Genomic DNA, 8367 nt, shown 5'->3' on the forward strand with positions numbered 1-8367 from the left:
AGAAATGTGTTCTTTCTGATGAAACATTTTAATGCTGTTTTGAAGGGCTTTCCATGTGCTCTTTTCCAGGATATTATTTTCCAGCTATTATATTTTGAGCACAAGACATCTAGATTTTATTTCAGTTGCAGGCAAGGTTGAAAATGCTGCTTTACAATATGTATTTGTTTCTAAACACATACACACCGCAACTGGAACTGACTGCAGTTTCAGATAGGTAGCCGTGTTGGTCTGCCATAGTCAAAACAAAAAAAAATTCCTTCCAGTAGCACCTTAAAGACCAACTAAGTCAGTTCTTGGTATGAGCTTTCGTGTGCATGCACGAAAGGTATCTGAAGAAGTGTGCATGCACATGAAAGCTTATACCAAGAACTGACTTAGTTGGTCTTTAAGGTGCTACTGGAAGGAATTTTTTTTGTTTTGACTGCAGTTTGTGTCTGTGTCTGTGTCTTTTGTTGAGAACAAGACTGGCTGGATCAAGAGATGGCTTGAAAACTCCTCCTCGGGCTATGGATTTGGAATGTCATTTATGAGTCACAACTGAACAAATTTTCATGGGCTCCTAACTTACTGAGACTTGTGACAGCGGTAGTGGTTGAAGAAGGAGCTCCTTCTTCAGCATTGCATGTATGCTTCCTAAAGAAATTGCCACAAAGCGTAAAGTTGGCCCTGGTTTCGGAAGGGGCTAGGGATGGGCAGATATGTAATTTTTTGTTTCTCTCCATTTCCTATTCTTCAGTTCAGTTCTCCAACTTAAGTTTATGATTTAAAAGAAAAACAAAAGAGTTATAATGGAAAATGATCAGCATTTTAGTGCCATTTGCTCCTAATATATACATTTTTGTATGTAGTTGTGACTAATATTATTCACCTTTTTGCAAAGCAATTTCCCCTAACTTTTGTACACTGTTTTCTCTAATATATGCGTTAAGATGCACACTTTTCCTAGCATATAGGCTTTTGTGCACATTACTGGGATGGAGAACGACACTGCAAAATTCAAAGAGGTGTGAATGCCAAAGGATGTGGCAGTGTTTCAGTTTGCATATTGTTTCAGAAAGTGCACATCTGGTAAGTTGGCGTTGAGGTGCAGAGCAAATTGCATTGCTCCCCGAAACCTAGAAGGCGTATATAATCTCCTCCAAACTACATTAACAGGGCGGCTTTTCCTCAAGAGCTTGTCAGGAAGAACCATTATAATTAGGTTTCCCCCTCTCCCATTTACATTCCTGGCATTGCCAGGTAAATCAAATCAAAATGTCAGACAGGCTTTTCAAATGAAGTTTCTACAGAGCATTTGGATCAATAAGAAGTTTTCGCCGTCTGCATAATAGTAATATTTGACACAAGGTACAATGTGAAGGCCTGTCAAGCCAAGATCTCAGGAAACAATTTCTTACCCCAAATGGGCTGCACATTTATTCTAACAAAAAGGTGGGAGGGAAAACAGTGTTTTAGACATTGCAAAGGTTTTGTTTGTGAAACAAGCCCCACATTGCTTTTTAGGGAATAAAAGACTCATCCTTTTTTGTTGTTGCTGCATGCAGCTGTGTTTGCAGCCCACAGATCTGTCAGTCTGGGCTGCTGACAGTTTAATGCAGCCACTGATCACCTCAGCTCGCTCTGAAGGCCTATTCAGGTAATGATGCTGATTATTCAAAGAAAGCACATGACGAACTGCCAGCTTACCGGAAGAGAAGCTATTTGACTATGTGCTACAAGGGATCTGATATCTGAGCTTTCTGATGCAAGTTCTTGCAGCTTTATAAAGCTCTCTCTCGGCAGCTTTTCCTGAATGCTCGCTTTCATTGCAGCCATTTCTGCAAGTGGAATTAAACGGTGAGTATTACTTTTAAGCCGAGTGGGATACCTTGAGCAGAAACCTTAATTAGTTTATTACTCCGAAACTTCAGGTTATGGAACATTAGTTCCTGACACCCGGAGGTCATGAACCATATATAAAGCAATCAGAATTAATTTTGATTGAAGTTGCTTTGTTCTGTGCTCTCCGATTTTACTCATTAAAAACAAGCAGGGGCTGAAGAGCTTTATCCTCAAAAGCTTTGGTTTGACATTCATGGGACTTGCACCAGTAGAGTTGTCCAAGGATGAGTGCAGAGAAAAGTGCAACCACTCCATGATGCAGGTACAGAGTTTTAACGGGAAAGCCTGTTTGCAATCGCTCTTTCTCTTTCTTCTTGATGGAATGAGAAACTGAAATGTTTGTGTGCTTGTGGTTGAATTACATGGTACATTGTGGTTGAATTACATGGTACAATGGTAAATTGTGGTTGAATTACATGGTACAAGGAACATGGAGCTGTTGTTGAAAACAGCAGCACTGTGAAGAGATCATCTCCCACCACAAGACGAAATGGTTAAATCGGCTATGATAAAGTGGGCACAGGACATTGGGCATAACATTATGTTTGAGGACTGGGAAAGGTTGTGGACCACTGGGCTGAACTTCACCGCATGTAATGCTCTGAAGGAAAATGTAATGAAAATGATATATAGGTGGTACATGACCCCAGTTAAACTTGCCAAAATATACCATTCGTCTGATAATAAATGTTGGAAATGTAAAGAAAATGAAGGAACATTCTTTCATCTCTGGTGGACTTGCCCTAAAGTGAAGGCCTTCTGGGAAATGATATATAATGAGTTGAAAAAGGTATTTAAGTATACCTTCACTAAGAAACCAGAGGCCTTCCTTCTGGGTATTGTCGGCCAGAAGGTGTTAAAGAAGGACCGAACTTTTTGTTTGTATGCAACAACGGCAGCAAGGATACTCATCGCTAAGAACTGGAAAACGCAAGATCTACCCACACTGGAAGAGTGGCAGATGCAGCTGATGGACTATATGCAACTGGCCGAGATGACTGGCAGAATTCGAGACCTGGGAGAAGAGAGGATCGAGGAAGACTGGAAGAAATTTAAGACGTATTTACAAAAACATTGTAATTTGGTTGAATGTTAAGAAGGATGCTAGATTATAAATAATTGGCCACCACTAAATTAGATTTGAATTTGATGATAAGTGAGATTAAAGAAAACATAAACCTTTTGGAGAATTGCTAGATTGTATTTAAATGAGTGGATATAAGATTGTAAACAAGTTGATAATTTGCTTGGAAAAACTTTTTAACGATGTAAGTGGGAGCGGGAGACGTGAGGGAGTCCAAAGAAGTGATGAAACCACGTTTTGATATAAGTAATGTTGTTTATTATTTGTGCATTTGTATCAAAAAACTTTAATAAATATTTATTTTTTAAAAAAAGAAGAGATCATCTCCCACACATCATAACACCTAATTCAACTTAAGGCACAAATTACACATTTGACTCAGCCATCTGAAGATCCTGAGGATCTCCTTTACCCCCAGCCCAAAGCAGAACAGGCAGCTGGCAGGCCCGATCCTGATCCTTATCACTTATCAGGTTGGTGGGTCAGATCCTAATCCCCCATACTCCCATGCCAAATTTGACATCAGGTGACACAGCACTTTGACAATCAGCTGATTCTCGTGGTTTGCAGATTCCCTTGCAAAGAGACAGTACACTTTGGAGCCCCACTGATCTGCTGATATGTGGTGCTTCAGAAGCCCCTTTAGGGCCAGTTCAGCCCAGTTACCTTTCACCTGCCCTATATGACATCAGGCATAGCTTGGTCATAATGGCTTGTCACGCCAATGAGAAGGACAAGCAGGCCACAGGCCAAAGGTTCCCATGCCTGTTGGAAAACAAGGAGATGCTGTTTTGGACACTTTTGATAGGGGGTGCAAGAACTGTGGCACCCAAGGCACTGTGGAGCTGAATGACTTGATCCTCAAAGACATTTGTAGAATGGTCAGTCTCCAGACCACCTGAATCAATTCAGTTGCACAGTTCCTTGAGGATACAATGGAAGCTGCAAATTAGTTCTTCTTTGCCATCTCCGCTGCCACATGATGGGCAGAATTATGTAGCCTAGCCTAACAAGTATTGCCAATGTTCCAAGGTGCCAAGGTGTTATTCTGCCTTTAGTGAAAGGGGTCTCCTATTGAGGGTTTCCTATAGGCATCTGGTTGCCCAATGAAAGAACAGGATGTTTGGTTAAATGGGCCTTGGGCCTGATTCAGCAGCACTTGCATCCCTCTCCATATTTGCCAATACAGTGGTACCTCGGATTACAGATGCTTCAGGTTACAGACGCTTCAGGTTACAGACTCCGCTAACCCAGAAATAGTACCTCAGGTAAAGAACTTTGCTTCAGGATGAGAACAGAAATCGTGCTGCCGCAGTGGGAGGCTCCATTAGCTAAAGTGGTGCTTCAGGTTAAGAACAGTTTCAGGTTAAGAATGGACCTCCAGAATGAACTAAGTTCTTAACCCGAGGTACCACTGTACAGACCAGCATTCATCTTGCTTCTGGGGCTGTTTGTGTTTTTGTGTTAGATGGCATTGTTCAGGGAGCTGAATCTCTCTGCACCATCACTTCTTGATATTTATAGCAGTACCAAATGCCCACAAGTGAACTTTGTGGCACAAACTTCCATGGCATGATGAATACATTACATATGACCATGGTAGATATAAGAAAATGTGAGGAAGAAAGCAGAGGTAGCTCCAGAGAAGTCCTAAAAGCATGCCATAAGACTCCTTCCTACCTCAAGGACACGAGCTCTCCGGGCCTGCCAAATCATGAGTGTGTGTGATATTATACAGCTCCTTTGAGTATATAGGTTGTGTGAACAGAGCCCTTGTGTGTGCAAGCTGGCCAACGGCAGCAGGACAAGCAGATCAATGCAAAATGTGGCCAAGATGTTGCTCTTGTCATTTTTAAGCAGCAACTTCAATGGAAAGAGGTGTGGATGTTTTCCATACAGAGTCATGTTTGCAATCTTGTTTTCAAATTTTAATAGGGATTTTATTATGCCTTTAAAAATTTATGGTAGGCAATTATAAAATGCAAATAGAGGCCAGATTAGCTCCAGATCCACCATGTGTCAAGCTGGGTGCATGTGCGGTAAAGTTCAATCTTGTTTGCACATTCTGTTTATTTGTTATATGCCGAGTAGTCTAATCTTCAAACACAAATGCATAACTTTTTTGTTATATGACCTTTTTTAATTGTTTGGTTTTTTACATGTAAATTGGTTCTGTGTCGGCCAAATACTACCTTAATTAGAAAACAGAATATGCAGCCTGGCTCATAATGTTTCCATTAGCTAGTTTAAATAGTCTGCAGATTTGGAGTGGAGCCAGATAGTTTATTCAGAGAATAGTTTTAATTGGATTATTGGTACATATATTAATTGATATATCACTAATCCACTGTTAAAATGTAGATGGAGTTGAAAGCCTTCCAAAAGGTCCCTGGAGATTCTAATTGAAACATACTCTTCCCATGGAAGGGGGTGCAGTATGATTTCCACAGCCACTGCCCCAGAGCTAAGTAATCCATCTCATTTCACTACTCAAGTGAACCTAAGAACATGGGAATTGTGAGTATGAATTAAATTTATGACCTGCCCAGTTGAGCACTAAGGACAGAGGGGGCCAGTATTGTGCTCATCAAACACTGACTAATTACAAATCCCATAATCCTTGACATTGGCCATATTGCCTGAGGATCATGGGAGCTGTATTCCAACAACAGCCAAAGGGCACCACATTGCCTGCTCTTGTCTTAGGGCCTGATCCATAGCCTTCAACCTATGCTGGCACATCCCTCCTGCCAGTACACTCAAGCTGAAACCTGGAAACAGGGATATCCTGCTGATGCTTCTCTGTTACTGGTTAGGTAGCTAAAGTCTAACTGGATTATCACTCAGGAAATATGAAATCACAGCCAGCTTTCAGCTTCTGATCAGGAGATGCTGAAACCACTCTTCTCCATTATCACAGTGTCCCTGCCAGGTATACGCAATATGGCCTTCAGAACTGTTCTATGGCTGGGATTTACTGGCCTGAGGTAGCTGACCAGTGTACACCAGTGCTACACAAGGAGGGGGATAGGACATCCATTCTATGGCAAGGGGGTCGCAGGAGGAACATTGCCTCCATATTACTCACATGCTGAATAATCAGATTCCACAGAGATATATTTCAGCATTAATATGGGTTCTTAAGTTGGTGTAATACCATGGGTATAATTAAAGAGGAGTGGAGAGCAATGCATCTCTGAAAACTTTTAACACCGGGGAGCTTGTAATTACTAGTCTCAGCCTCTTATTTTATGGAAATGTACTGAAATGAGGTCTGATTCACAAAGCCACCAGGCTCAGGGTAGCCTCTTTTCTCCTAGGCCTGCAGCAGTTCCTTGCTCACCATATATATCAAACCTAGTGGAATTAAGGCCAACCTTGCTGGGAAGCAATAACCTCAGGAAGCAGATTCCCCAAGTGTGAATTTTTTCTGCTTCTTATCTCTCTCCGTCTCTCATGTTATGAAATGAGCTCTGGTTGGGGCAGTGTGACTCAAGGGTGTATGTGTGTGTGTGTGTGTGTTTTTGGGGGGGAGAATCAGAGAAGACCTTCAGTGGGCCTCCTTAATCTAGGAGACAAATGTTATGTGAACAAGACATTCCTTCATGCCTCCTCTGACCTTTTTCAGTACCTGATGCAGGGTGATAATGACAGCAGTTTGGAGGTTGAAGGATCTCACCAGTCCTGGCTGATTCCTGTCCTCACCACCCTTTGGATTTGACACTGGGTGGGAGGGAGGGCGTCAAGTTGACATTTTTGCTTCTCGGGCAAAAAGTTCTATGACTTTTGCTGAGCCCACCATAGGTTGAAGAAAACAGTGAACAGCCACAAACTCAAAGATCTGATTCAGCCCTCTCAGTATGTCTCCAGGATGTGCAGAAGACAGACCTTCTCAAATGGGACACATTAAGAACCCAAGTCTACAGTGTGTGGGGGGGGGATACAGATGGGAGGAAATCACCTAATTCCGTGTCTCTCATAAAAGGCTGAATATGAGAAACTGGCATAAAATGGCTCCTTTGGCCATAAGAATCTTTTCCTTCCACATGCAGAGTAGATCTTGGAATACAGAATGACATTTTAGGTGGTCTCTATCCCCCCCCCTTCTGAATGTGAAGGGGGGAAATCAACTCACATCAATCAAGATGTTAATAAAAGTGAAACTCTGGTGAGCAGGGACAGATTCGTTTTTCTCTGCCAGGTCATTATTAAGGTAAAGGTAAAGGTACCCCTGCCCGTACGGGCCAGTCTTGACAGACTCTGGGGTTGTGCGCCCATCTCACTCAAGGGGCCAGGGGCCAGCGCTGTCCGGAGACACTTCCGGGTCACGTGGCCAGCGTGACAAAGCTGCATCTGGCGAGCCAGAGCCGCACACGGAAACGCCGTTTACCTTCCCGCTGGTAAGCGGTCCCTATTTATCTACTTGCACCCGGAGGTGCTTTCGAACTGCTAGGTTGGCAGGCGCTGGGACCGAGCAGTGGGAGCGCACCCCGCCGCAGGGATTCGAACCGCCGACCTTTCGATCGGCAAGTCCTAGGCGCTGAGGCTTTAACCCACAGCGCCACCTGCGTCCCCTCTAGGTCATTATTAGGTCAGGTCAAATGCAAAGGAGTTTGGAACAGCCATAACAACAGCCAGCAGCTTGTCAGCAAGCCTATATGTGATGTTTGCGGGGAGGAAAGAATTCACTTGAATTTGTTATGAATAAGAGCAGCAGGAAGACCTTTCAATACAGCATAGGAAGGCTATGGGGAATTTTCTTGGCTAAGAAATATATAGTGAAAAAGGAAAAGGAAAGGTGAGGTAGGTGAAGCCTCAAAATGATGCTCAATTAATATTATTTGTAATATGCTAAGGGAATTTCAGCCTGTTGCCTTATTGAGTGGCAAGCAGACCTTATTATACTTACTGTAACTTTTCAGTGTCTTAAGAGTTATGTCTCCATATCATTATGACAAACATTTCCCCACCCAGTCAGCCATTATGGGGAGCTGGGGAAAGAAAATATGCTATGTAACTGTGGCAGGACTGTGGCAAATTGAGCTGGATGTGATGGAGAGGCCGAAGGGAGCTCGTCACAAGGCTGCTATTTGTAACAATAGCCTGGTGTTCTTTGTAAGATATAGCTCCACCCTATGGAATTCTACCCATACCTGTGCATGCCTTAATGAACAACTGTGAGGTGGCAAGAATACTAAGCTGCTACAATTCAAGGCCCACTCTTGCAATCCATCTCCCAACCAGCCCCTGAACTCCATGTAAAGGTTCTGTTTATGTGGATAAATTGGAAGCTTTCAATTTACAGGTTGGTTGAATCAGGAAACATGAGATGCAGTCGAGAAATTCTGCGCCATTCCCCTCTAACTAAAGCAAGCCTTGCAGCTGTACATTAACAAGAT

The sequence above is a fragment of the Podarcis gaigeae genome, assembly GCF_964106915.1.
Source record: "Podarcis gaigeae genome assembly, chromosome: 5".
Classification (NCBI taxonomy): Eukaryota; Metazoa; Chordata; class Lepidosauria; order Squamata; family Lacertidae; genus Podarcis; species Podarcis gaigeae.